General features: G+C 38.1%; 1 protein-coding gene and 1 long non-coding RNA gene across 9 annotated transcripts in view; one reads left to right on the forward strand and one right to left on the reverse strand.

The window, feature by feature from the left end:
- SIK3 (SIK family kinase 3) overlaps positions 1–12,769 on the forward strand; it is a 257,677-nt gene that overhangs the window by 29,565 nt on the left and 215,343 nt on the right. The gene's annotated exons all lie outside the window — the stretch shown is intronic.
- Positions 1–12,769, reverse strand: part of LOC110133034 (uncharacterized) — a 48,273-nt gene that overhangs the window by 26,216 nt on the left and 9,288 nt on the right. For 3 of the 4 annotated variants that reach the window (XR_002312641.2, XR_002312643.2, XR_002312640.2), the window contains exons 3-4: positions 3,348–3,404; positions 2,825–2,988 (exon numbers count right to left, since the gene is read on the reverse strand). This is a non-coding gene — a long non-coding RNA (uncharacterized lncRNA). The remainder of the gene's footprint in view (positions 1–2,824; positions 2,989–3,347; positions 3,405–12,769) is intronic. The other variant, XR_002312642.2, reaches the window with a different exon arrangement.

Consider the following 12,769-nt stretch of genomic DNA (forward strand, 5'->3'; position numbering starts at 1 on the left):
GGAAGAGAGCAAGCATCTTTTAATTTCATGGCTGCAGTCACCATCTGCAGTGATTTTGGAGCCCAAAAAGATAAAGTCTGTCACTGTTTCCACTGTTTCTTCATCTATTTGCCATGAAGTAATGGGACAGGATGCCATGATTTTAGTTTTCTGAATGTTGAGATTTAAGCCAAGCCTTTTCACTCTCTTTTCACTTTCATCAAGAGGCTCTTTAGTTCTTCTTTGCTTTTTGCCATAAGGGTGTTGTCATCTGCATGTCTGAGGTTATTGATATTTCTCCCAGCGATCTTGATTTGAGCTTGTGCTTCATCCAGCCCTGCATTTCTCATGATGTACTCTGCATATAAGTTAAACAAGCAACGTGACAATATACAGCCTTGACATACTCCTTTCCCTGTTTGGAACCAGCCTGTTGTTCCATGTCCAATTCTAATTGTTGCTTCCTGACCTGCATATAGATTTCTCAAGAGGCAGGTAAGGTGATCTGGTATTCCCATCTTTTTAAGAATTTTCCAGAGTTTGTTGTGATCCACACAAAGGCTTTGGCATAGTCAATAAAGCATAAGCAGATGTTTTTCTGTAACTCTCTTGCTTTTTTGAAAATCCAACAGATATTGGCAATTTGATCTCTGGTTCCTCTGCCTTTTCTAAATCCAGCTTGAACATCTGGAAGTTCTTGGTTCACGTACTGTTGAAGCCTGGCTTGGAGAATTTTGAGCATTACTTTTTTTTTTTTAGTTCTACCGCTTTATTGCTACCAACCCATCTCCCTCCTCCCTTGTGCACACATGCTCAGTCTTGTAATCCCATGGACTGCAGCCCGCCAGGCTCCTCTGTCCATGGACTTTTCCAGGCAAGAATACTGGAGTGGGTTGCCATTTCCTTCTCCTGTGCATTACTTTACTAGTGTGTGAGATGAGTGCAGTTGTGTGGTAGTTTGAACATTCTTTGGCATTGCCTTTCTTAGGGATTGGAATGAAAACGGACCTTTTCCAGTTCTGTGGCCACTGCTGAGTTTTCCAAATTTGCTGGCATATTGAGTGCAGTACTTTCACAGCATCATCTTTTAGGATTTAAAATAGCTCAGCTGGAGTTCCATCACCTCCACTAGCTTTGTTCATAGTGAGTGATCACACCTTTGTGATTATCTGGGTCATGAAGATCTTTTTTGTATAGTTCTTCTGTGTATTCTTGTCATTTCTTAATATCTTCTGCTTTTGTTAGGTCATACCATTTCTGTCTTTTTTTTGTGCCCACCTTTGCACCAAATGTTCCCTTGGTATCTCTAATTTTCTTGAAGAGATCTCTAGTCTTTCCCATTCTATTGTTTTCCTCTATTTCTTTGCACTGATCACTGAGGAAGGCTTTCTTTCTTTCTTTCTTTTTTTTCTTTTCTTTTTTCTTCTTATCTCTCCTTGCTATTCTTTGGAACTGTGCATTCAAATGGGTGTATCTTTCCTTTTCTGCTTTGCCTTTAGCTGCTCCTCTTTTCACAGCTATTTGTAAGGCCTTCTCAGACAACCATTTTGGCTTTTTAAATTTCTTTTTCTTGGGGATGGTATTGATCCCTGTGTCCCGTACAATGTCATGAACCTCCATCCATAGTTCTTAGGTATTCTGTTTATCAGCTCTAATCCCTTGCATCTATTTGTCACTTCCACTGTATAATCATAAGAGATTTGATTTAGGTCATACCTGAATGCTCTAGTGGTTTTCCCTACTTTGTTCAGTTTAAGTCTGTATTTGGCAATAAGGAGTTCATGGTCTGAGCCATGGTCACCTCCTGGTCTTGTTTTTGCTGACTGTATAGAGCTTCTCCATTGTTGGCTGCAAAGAATATAATCAGTCTGATTTTGGTGTTGACCACCTGGTGATGTCCATGTGTATGTAGAGTCATCTCTTGCGTTGTTGGAAGAGGGTGTTTGCTATGACCAGTGCGTTCTCTTGGCAGAACTCTGTTAGCCTTTACACTGCTTCATTCTGTACTCCAAGGCCAAATCTGCCTGTTACTCCAGGTATTTCTTGACTCCATACTTTTGTAAGTAGGTTTTTTGCAAGTGTTGCAAGTGTAAGTTCCTCCAAGACAGAGACTGCTATGTGATTTTTGTTCTCCACAATGCTAAGTCCAACATGTGGATAATAAACGGGTTTTGATTCCTCAGTCCCTGCTGAATGTCCAAGTTACTAGCTCTTGGAGTTTAGAAGTAGTTATAAAGATTATGCTTTTTTCCCCCTTTTGTCTCCCAGTTGTTCACCTGACATTTGTTATCTGCTTGTATTAACCTATAGTCATAATGAATGAAAATAACCCCAATGATTCACTGTCTGCATTTATATTATTTTCTAGTGAAGAGTTTGTTTTTGAGCTGATTATTATATAGCGTCTTACTTGGTTCCCTTTGTGGCTAGTGAGTGATGAATTTCATGGCTAAGGAAGAGAGTCAACCCATTGTTAATCTGTCTGCATTGTGCCTATAATTTTCTGGGTTTAAGTGCCCTACCTACTGTGCCTTAGTTCACGAAGTAACTTAATAGTAATTTTAAGTAAGTTACTTAACTTAATAGTAACTTAACTTAAAATGGGAAGCTGACAATGTAAGAACTTAAAATTTAAAATTGAGCTCCTGAGAGAGTCATAGAAACGGAAAAGTGATCATTTAATGGGGCCTGCGTTATTTACTTTTATATGACAGAGGAGTTCAAAACTTTTTCGATGGCAGAAACCAACACAGTATTGTAAAGCAATTATCCTTCAATTAAAAATAAATAAATTAAAATGTTTAAAAAATTTCCTTGGAGTAGTAAATGAAATGTGGCAGCTTACCTGTGGAGGAAGGAGGCTGTGCCATTGGATTAAATGTTTTTCTGAATGTGCTGAAAGCTCTGAGGTAATGACAGACTTCAGTATAAGGTGTGAGAAGGGCTGTTTTCTTGATTGAGAAGGGGAGTAATGGGTACTGGGAGATGGAAATGTCCTACTTCATACACCTAAAAATTAAGAGAGTTCAGCTGTGAAATTGAAGGAAGGCCAAAGAGCAGGAGAGAAGAAACCATTTTTTCTCCTGAAGTAATCTGAGATCCTGACTTAAACAGACCATTTGATTAAAAAATTGTATGAAAAGTACTTCAAATGAGTTTCAGTTGTTTATATAATGTTTTATTATTTGATATTGGGTACATAGAAGTACATTATGTTGTTTTTATAATTTGTGCCTGAAATATTTATTGATTATTGTGTGACAATAAAGAGATTTGAACATTGACTAGATATTTGATGCTAAGAAATTATTATCTTTGTAGGTAGAATAGTAATGTTATAGTTGTATTCAAAAGACAAAGGTACTTACCTTTTAGAAATTTGTACTGATGTAATGTGGATGACATTACATGATGTCTGGGATCTGCTGGTGAGAGGAATAAAAAAGAGGTCAGGAGTATAGGTACAAATGGCTGTGTGTTTATAATTGTTGTAGCTGTCTGATGGGTACAGGAGGGTCACTATGCAGTTTCTTTCTTTCTACTTATGTGTGTATTTGAAAATTCCCATTATAATGACAACTAAAAAAAAAAAGCAAAAAATTGAAATCCACAAAAAACCAAAAAGTCTAACAATTTAGACATAGAATTGTCAAACCTACACTTCTGGGCTTCCCTCATTGCTCAGTCAGTAAAGAATCTGCCTACAGTGCCGGAGACCTGGGTTCAACTCCTGGGTTTGGTAAGATTCCCTGGAGAAGGAAATGGCAATCCACTCCAGTATCCTTGCTGGATACTGGACAGAGGAGTATCCTGCATCCATGGACAGAGGAGCCTGGTGCGCTGCAGTCCATGGAGTCGCAGAGTCGCACATGACTGAGCGAGTCAGCCACCACCACAACCACACTTCTGCTTTTTTCCAACTTAACTCTGGATGAGTTCAGTTCAGTTCTGTTGCTCAATCGTGTCTGACTCTTTGAAACCCCATGGACTGCAGCACGCCATTCTTCCCTGTCCATCACCAACTCCAGAGTTCATTCAAACTCATGTCCATTGAGTCGGTGATGCCATCCAACCATCTTATCCTCTGTTGTCCCCTTCTCCTCCTGCCTTCAATCTTTTCCAGCATCAGGGTGATGCTTTCCAATGAGTCAGTTCTTTGCATCAGGTGGCCAGAGTATTGCAGCTTCAGCAACAATCCTTCCAATGAATATTCAAGACTGATTTCCTTCCGGATGGACTGGGTTTGATCTTGCAGTCCAATGGACTCTCAAGAGTCTTCTCCAACACCACAGTTCAAAAGCATCAGTTCTCTGGCACTCATCTTTCTTTACAGTCCAACTCTCACATCCATACATGAATACTGGAAAAACCATAGCTTTGACTAGACAGACCTTTGTTGGCACAGTAATGTTTCTGCTTTTTAATATGCTTTTTAGGTTGGTCATAGCTTTTTTCCCAAGGAGCAAGTGTCTTTTAATTTCATGGCTGCAACCACCATCTGCAGAGATTTTGGAGCCCAAGAAAATAAAGTCTGTCAGTGTTTCCATTGTTTCTCCATCTATTTGCCATGGAGTAATGGGACTGGATGCCATGATCTTAGTTTTTTGAATGTTGAGATTTAAGACAGCTTTTCCACTCCCCTCTTTTACTTTCATCAAGAGTCTCTTTAGTTCTTCACTTTCTGCTATGTGGGTGGTGTCATCTGCATATCTGAGGTTATTGATATTTCTCCCAGCAATCTTGATTCCAGCTTATGCTTCATCCAGCTCAGCATTTTGCATGATGTATTCTACATATAAGTTAAATAAGCAGGGTGACAGTATACAGCCTTGATGTACTCCTTTCCCAATTTGGAACCAGTCCATTGTTCAATGTCTGGTTCTAACTGTTGCTTTTTTTTTTCTTAATTTTTAAAAATTAATTATTTTTTACTGAAGGATAATTGCTTTACAGAATTTTGCTGTTTTCTGTCAAACCTCAACATAAATCAGCCATCAGTTCAGTTCAGTTCATAGGTATACATATATCCCCTCCCTTTTGAAACTCCCTCCCATCTCCCTCCCCACCCCACCCCTCTAGGTTGATACAGAGCCCCGTTTGAGTTTCCTGAGCCATTAGGCAAATACCCGTTGGCTGTCTATTTTACATATGGCAATGTAAGTTTCCATGTTACTCTTTACATACATCTCACCCTCTCCTCCCCTCTCCCCATGTCCAAAAGTCTGCCTCATAATCTGCATACAGATTTCTCAGGAGGCAGGTAAGGTGGTCTGGTATTCCCATCTCTTTAAGAATTTTCCTGAGTTTGTTGTGATCCACAGAGTCAAAGGCTTTGGCGTAGTCAATGAAGCGGAAGTAGATGTTTTTCTGGAATTTCTTGCTTTTTCTATGATCCAACAGATGTTGGCAACTTGATCTCTGTTCCTCTGCCTTTTCTAAATTCAACTTGAACATCTGGAAGTTCTTGGTTCACGTATTGTTGAAGCCTCTCTTGGAGAATTTTGAGCATTACTAACTCACTCCAGATAGAGCAAGTAAAAGTATAGATTATTGCTGATGTTGCCGAAATGGAGTTTGGTTTAAGATTTTTATCGCCTCAAGTTGGGAAACTGTCTGTAACACAGTATTACTGAGAAAGCAACAAGCTCTACTTTCGTCTTCCAAACAGTGGGGTACCTTACAGCAGGATGGAAGTCATACTGTCCATCTGTAAGTCTCTTCCTTTCTGTAGGTGAAGAAATACTGATTTAAAAAGCAGTACAAAATTAGAGAACAGGAAAATATGGTTTAAAATTAAATGCCATATTTTATAGTTCTGAGCAAGCGCTGGAAATTAAGAAAAAGGAGTGAACGTTTTTGGCTATGGATAAAAAGTTTTTTTTACCATTAAAAAAGTGAACTATAATTGATTTATAATATTGTGCACCTTGGTTTCAGGTGTATAGCACAGCAATTCACCTATACATATGTATGTATATATATGTGTGTGTATATTACATGTGTGTGTATATATATATTCCTTAGATACTCTTCCTTATAGGTTATTACAAAATACTGAGTATAGTTCCCTAAACTATACAGTAGGTCCTTGTTGGTTTTCTGTCTTATATATTCTAGAATGTATATGTTAATCTTAGCCTCCTAATTTATCCTCCCACTAGGGATAAGCAGTTTTTATTAGGCCAGTGACTTTGGGATCACCTTTAAACACAGTAGAGGAGTTGGATTGCTGACAGAAGTCCGGGGCACAGTGTGTCCAGGGAGGGAAGATACTATGTTTGGGGAAAGTAAGTGAATTTGGATTGATATATGAGATGTTTTAGATAGATGAGATTGGGTCACTTTCATGAAGGACGTGACTTTTTAGTTGAGGCAGTTGGGCTTGCTTTTATAGTCTGTAGGGAGCCATTTTGCGATGTGGAGCCATTTTTGACTCTTAATATACCTAGTTATTAATTTGGTTTGATGATAATGTAGATATTCTTAGTTGCATGCCTTTGCATGGAGAATATAACTTTCCTGTATAATTTAAATTTGTTTTCACATAAATTCTTTATTTTGCAGTGTCTCAAAAGGGTTATTCAGAGACCATAATTTATTCTGTTTCAAAAAGGGGAGGGACACTGAGATGTTCAGAGGTTTTGTCAGTCAGTTGCTCAGCCTTGCGGCCCCATGGACTGCAGCATGCCAGGCTTCCCTGTCTTTCACTGTCTCCCAGGGCCAGTGACCTTAATCAAGTGCAACACAGTGGCAGATCTGGGTTCGGATCAGTGTCTTGGGTGTTGAACTCCTTTTGCTCCCTTTACTTTATATTAAAGGTAATCGTTTTCAGTTGTGTAGTGCTCAGTGTTGACTTTAGGCATTTTCTGCATTTTCTTGCCCAGCCTTCTTGGGAGTATATATTTTTCTTTGCCCTTATTATTATTTTTTTTCTCATTTTCTCTTTTTCTTTCTTTATTTTTTCAGCCACATCCCACATCCCGCATCCGGAATCCTAGTTTCCCAAGCAGGGATTAGACCAGTGCTCCAGTGTGCACTTTGGCAGCACGTATACTAAAACCAGTGCTCCCTGCAGTAGAAATGTGGGGTCCTAACCAGGGGGCCTCCAGGAGATTCCCAACCCTTAATTTTTAAATGTGGTTCTTGCCAGGTTTTTCAGCAGATCAGGACCCAGCACTTTGTTTATCCCTGTCCTGTCTGTTTGGTGGGAGTTGTTTCGTTACCATTGATAAAGCTGCCCACTGTCATGTTATGCCCCTAACTCATGGTCTGATTGCTACCACTGTATCTTACTTCCCCACTGCCCTGCGGTTTATAAAATGGGATGATAATCCCAGCCTTTTCTGAGATTTTTTTTGTGTGTGTCAATGATCTGAAAGTATCGAGTGGAAAGTATTATAAACACCTTAGGAAACATGATAATTTTATAGATTTTTTTTCTCTCAAATAACATTTTAATATTCTTAACCAACTTGATTGATGTATAATTTGCATTCAGTAAAATTGAACTGTTTTTAAGTATATGATTTGCATTTGACATAAACTCACCCAAATAGTGGTCATATAATCAAGATGTAAGGACTTTTCTGTTATCCTCAGAAGTTCCTTTTGTGCCCTTTGCATTCATTCTCACCCTTCTTTAGCCCTAGAAACTCACTGATTTGCTGTCATCATAGCTTAGCGTTTCCTTTTCTGGACTCTTATGTTAGCAGTCTTATCCAGGATGTACTCTTCTTTCATTAGCATCCTGTGTTTAGCATCCTTCATTGTTGCTGCCTTTATCAGTAGTTTGTCGCTTTTTATTGCTGAGTGGTATGTGGGAGCACTGTTGCATTGTAAGGACTGTACGAGGATTTGTTTATGCACTTATTTGTATCTAACACTTGAATTGTTTGTAGTTTTTGGCTATTATCAATAAAGCTGCTATGAACTTGATGTGAGACTTTGGGTAGCCTTATATTTTATCCTCTTGGATAAACACCTTGGAGTGGAATGACTGGATCATATGGTTGGTAGGTGTGTGTTTAACTTTTTAAGAAACTGCCAAATTGTCTTCCAGAGTGGCTATACTATTTTACATTCTGTCCAGCAGTGTATGAGAGTTCTTGTTTCTCCTTATCCTCACCAACACCAGGATGATAAAGTTTTGGCCACTCCCGTTCTAATTGTAGAGTGCCGTCTTGTGGTTATAATATACATTTTCCTAGTAACTAATGATATTGACCTCTTTTCATGTACTTACTTCCTAGCTGTTCATCTTCTTTGGTGAAGTGTAGTAATACTTGTTCAGATCTTTTGCCCATTTATAAAAATTGGGTTGCTTGTTTTCTTAACGTTGAGTTTTGAGCATTCTTTATATATTCTTGAAACAAGTCCTTTATCTGATAAATGCTTTGCAAAGATTCTTTTCCTTTCTTTGATTTATCTCTTCATCCTTTTAACAGTGTCTTTTTATTTTTTTAATTAAAAATTTTTATTGGAGTATGGTTGATTTGTTGCTCAGTCATGTCTGATTCTTTGCAACACCATGGGCTGAAAGCCAGCCAGGCTCACCTGTCCGTGGATTTCTCCAGATAAGAATACTAGAGTGAGTTGCCATTTCCTCCTCCCGGGGATCTTCCCGACTCAGGGATTGAACCTGCCGATTCAGGTCTCCGGCATTGCAGGTGGATTCTTTACCATTTGAGCCACAAGGGAAGGTTGATTTACAGTGTTAATTTCAGGTCTACAGCAGAGTGAATCAGCTATACATGCATCAACAGTGTCTTTTAGGAACAAGAGTTTTTGTTTTGAGTTCCATTTTATCCATTTGTTCTCTTATGACTTGTGCTTTTGGTATCATTTCTAAGAAATCCCTTGTCTTTAATGCATAACTGGAGCACATGAAAACTGTCTTCCAGCTACTTTTTAGGTACTCAGGAGAATGGCAATGTCTTGTTTATTAATCAGAGATTTTAATAATATTTAAAAGAAAAATAATTTCTGTGCAGTAATACCCATCCATATCTAACATGGTTTATGGAAAAATCATGTTTTCTAGTGAAGAACAGATTCGCTCCTGGTCAGTGTAAAGATGTCAGAAATCTTAGATTGATAGAAGTTAAAAACAAAATTTTTAATCCATCTTAGCTCAAGGGATAAACTTTACTAAAATCAATTTATGAAGATTTAAAAAGATTTGAAGATATTGAAGAAAGGTGCTAGATTTGTGTGAAAATAGCCCCTTTGTTGATGTAACATAAATAAATTGTGATAAACTCCTTTACATACAGTAGTTTATCTTATAGCATACTTAAGTTTCCATGCTCTTGAATGAACTTCAGTGTAAGCTATAAAATTTGTTTCTCATGATTTTCAAAAGTTTATAGCCTGTCTGATTTGCTGTAAGTGAAATGGAATATTCATTTCCCCCATTGCTCCTGCCTTGCAGGAGGATTCTTTTCCATTGAGCCTCCAGGGATCATTAAGAGACAAGTTATTCTCTGTGGGATCCATTCCTGGTTTCTCTTTAGCACAAGGTTTTTTAGCAATTAAAAGGCAGTGCACTTAAGATCTATTACTAAATTGTGTCTGACTCTTTGCCACCCCATGGACTGTAGCACGTCACGCTCCTCTGTCCTCCACCATCTCCTGGAGTTTGCTCAAATTCATGTCCATTGAATCGGTGATGCTATCTAACCATCTCATCCTCTGCTGTCCCCTAAGATCTATTAATTAACTATAAGTAATATTTTGAGTGTTTAAGAGAACTCAATGTGTAGGCCATTCAGTTATTAATTACTCTGCCTTTTCTATAGAAAGAACTTAAGTTGAAGACCTGTGCCTTTTCCAAAAGAGGCTGTTGTAGATGTATGAGCAGACAGTCAGGATCTGGGTAGCAGCCAGTGATTACAAGCGCACAGCCTAAAAGATGACATGCTCTGTTACGCTGTGTGCTTAGCCGCTCAGACACACCCTCCTTTGTGGCTCCTCAAGACTGTGCCCTGCCAGGCTTTTCTGTTCATGGGATTCTTCAGGCAAGAATACTGGAGTGGGTTGCCATTTCCTCCTCCAGGGGATCTTCCTGACCCAAGGATCGAACCCATGCCTCCTGTATCTCCAGCATTGCAGGCAGATTCTTCACTTACTGAGCTAAATTGTATTGTTCATCCTAATTTGTGGCAGTGTTTATTGGTAGAGAAGAAATGTGAATGATGGTTAAATATGAAACTACTGCTGAAGATCAAATGGCTGGTAGTTGAATTGGAGGAAAATTAGTTTCCTCCACAGTCTCTGTTATCCAGTTTTGAGAGTCAGTGATCTCAGAAAGATTGAAGGAGGGAGGCGAAGGGGAAGACAGAAGATGAGATGGTTGGATGGCATCACTGACTCGCTAGACATGAGTTTGAGGAAGCTCTGGGACTTAGTGATGGACAGGGAAGCCTGGTGTGCTACAGTCCATGGGGTTGCAGAGTTGGACACGACTGAGTGACTGAACTGAATCTCAAAAAATAAAGAAAAAGCAGTCAAGAAAGGGAGACCATAAATTGTATGCTGTTTTTTATTTAACATAAAAAGAGAATTGTCTCTAGAAGATAAATTATCTTTGTAATTGTCTTTAGAAGATAATTACAAAAGATGTAGGGTTATATAACTTTTAGTGTTTCTCTGATGATAAAGAAATATGTTATAAATTGGATAAAACAGGCACTCTGTGTTGTTTAAACTTTTTTTCTTGGCAGTTACTGACAAATTACACTCAAGAACAAGCTTAGGAGCTTGTTTGGGACAGGAGCAAGCCCAAACTTAAAAAATACTGAGGAATTTTAACCCTAGTTTTGAGTCTGTTTTCTCTTGACCAGTCTGAATTTTTAATGCTGTACTTTTACAGGCACATTTCCCCTCCTAGGTCTTTCTGATGATATGCCCACTGGTGTCTGATAAAGTTATCAGTATACCTGAAGAGGTTTTGTTTTGTTTTGTTTTTCTTGGAGTAGAGTATGCCTTTTCTAGTGTTACTGACAAGGCTTGTCTTTCTAAGTGAGGAATCTTAAGAAACTTCACTGAGAACTTAAAAACTTAAAACCTGGGAATGCTCTCCTCCTGATAATTCTTTTTACTCACATCTTTATTGATAAGTCAGGCCAAAGGGATTGTTTACCTTTTGAAAAAGAGAAACGAGGTTCTACAGTTTGCTTTGGTTGCAGATAGCCTGGCAGCTGAATTTGGATTGAGCAGAGGGTGCTGCCGTGCTTAGTGGTTCTGCCTCTGGACGCTTTAGAAACCAAGGTGCTATGCTGTAATTATTATTATTTTTTTTCTGTGTCTGCCCTTTTTTTTTCCCCATTATTTTTATTAGTTGGAGGCTAATTACTTTACAGTATTGTAGTGGTTTTTGCCATACACTGACATGAATCAGCCATGGATTTACATGTGTTCCCTTGTGCTGTTATTACTATACATAAGTGGTGAAAGGTGCTTTGTGGAAGGATTCCAACCTCACCAGTTTAAGGTTTCCTTGTGGTTATGGTCACATCTTCTGAGACAAGGATGCTGATTATTTTAGTTTCAGCTTGTTTGAGCGACAGTATTAGGGAAAGGGGAGGGTGCTGAATTCCAACAACTGGTAGTATATATTTAGTAAATTCAGGTCTAATGATGGGAAGAATAGTTAGGCAAACCTACATGTAATGCATTTTGCTAAGTATAGTGGTAAGAAGACCTCTGAGTAGTCATATTAGTATAATTCATGACAGCAGCTACAGACTTCTAAGTGCATTGTAGGAAACTAGGGAAACTAATTTCCATTTCATCCAGAGCAGAAGAATGTAATATTCTAATTTCAGCAAAAGGAAACTTTTAAAAACAAACAAATTTGAACCACTTTATGTGTTTTTAATATGTAAATTTTTTTTTAAAACTTTTCTCATATGTTTTACTTCTTAGTCATTTACTTCCAGTAGTTTCTGAATTGATTGAGGGAATTAAAGTGGTAGCTAAGTTCCCTCTGTACAAGATTTTCCTGCTGTGTGTGCAAACTGCTTTTTCTGGAAAAACTCTTCCATTTGGCAGTTCTTGAGGGCATGTACTTTTTCCACACTTAACGATTTAGGGGCTGAAGCCTGCGTTTAGTCAGAGGTGACAAATGGTTCAAAAAACTTTTTTCCAGTTTAGTGAGAACTGATTCAGAATTGAAACTGAAGTGGATATGGAGTTACTTACAGTTACTCTTAAACAGTTGCTGTCTGTTACTCTTAGGTATATTTTGGACATGTGGGTTCCATATCAAGGTTTGGTGTTATGTTGCTAAACTTCTTGTCTGGTTTAGACACTTCACTTTTGAAGTTAGATTGGAACCGGCTTTGAACAGGGGGCCACTGGAAATTGAATATAGTGGTCTATGTGGGGAGGACAAAAAATTGGCATATTTTTGCTTAAGAATTCTTAGGAAAATTTTGATAATGTGAAGATATATTTTCCAAATGTCATATGATTTTGAGGTTAAGTAGTTGTAGGGAAAGCCAGGAAGCTTTCTTCTTGAAAGTATTTGCCTTTTATGCTAAAACTTCCAACACTCAGTATTTGTTCTTTTATAATTAAACAGTGATAAGTTTAAAAAAAATTCATTATAATGTAAAAATGTCAATCTTTGCAGAAGTTTATAAAGAAAAAGAAAGTCCCCCATTCTCACGTTTTGTTCTCTAGATTTAACTACTATTAACAGTGATATGTGTACTTCCATGTCTTTTTCTGTGCACATACAAATATTTGTAGGTAAATTTCTTTGTTTTGTTCTACTACAGCTTTTGTT

This window comes from Odocoileus virginianus, chromosome 10 (assembly GCF_023699985.2).
Source record: "Odocoileus virginianus isolate 20LAN1187 ecotype Illinois chromosome 10, Ovbor_1.2, whole genome shotgun sequence".
In the NCBI taxonomy this organism is placed as follows: Eukaryota; Metazoa; Chordata; class Mammalia; order Artiodactyla; family Cervidae; genus Odocoileus; species Odocoileus virginianus.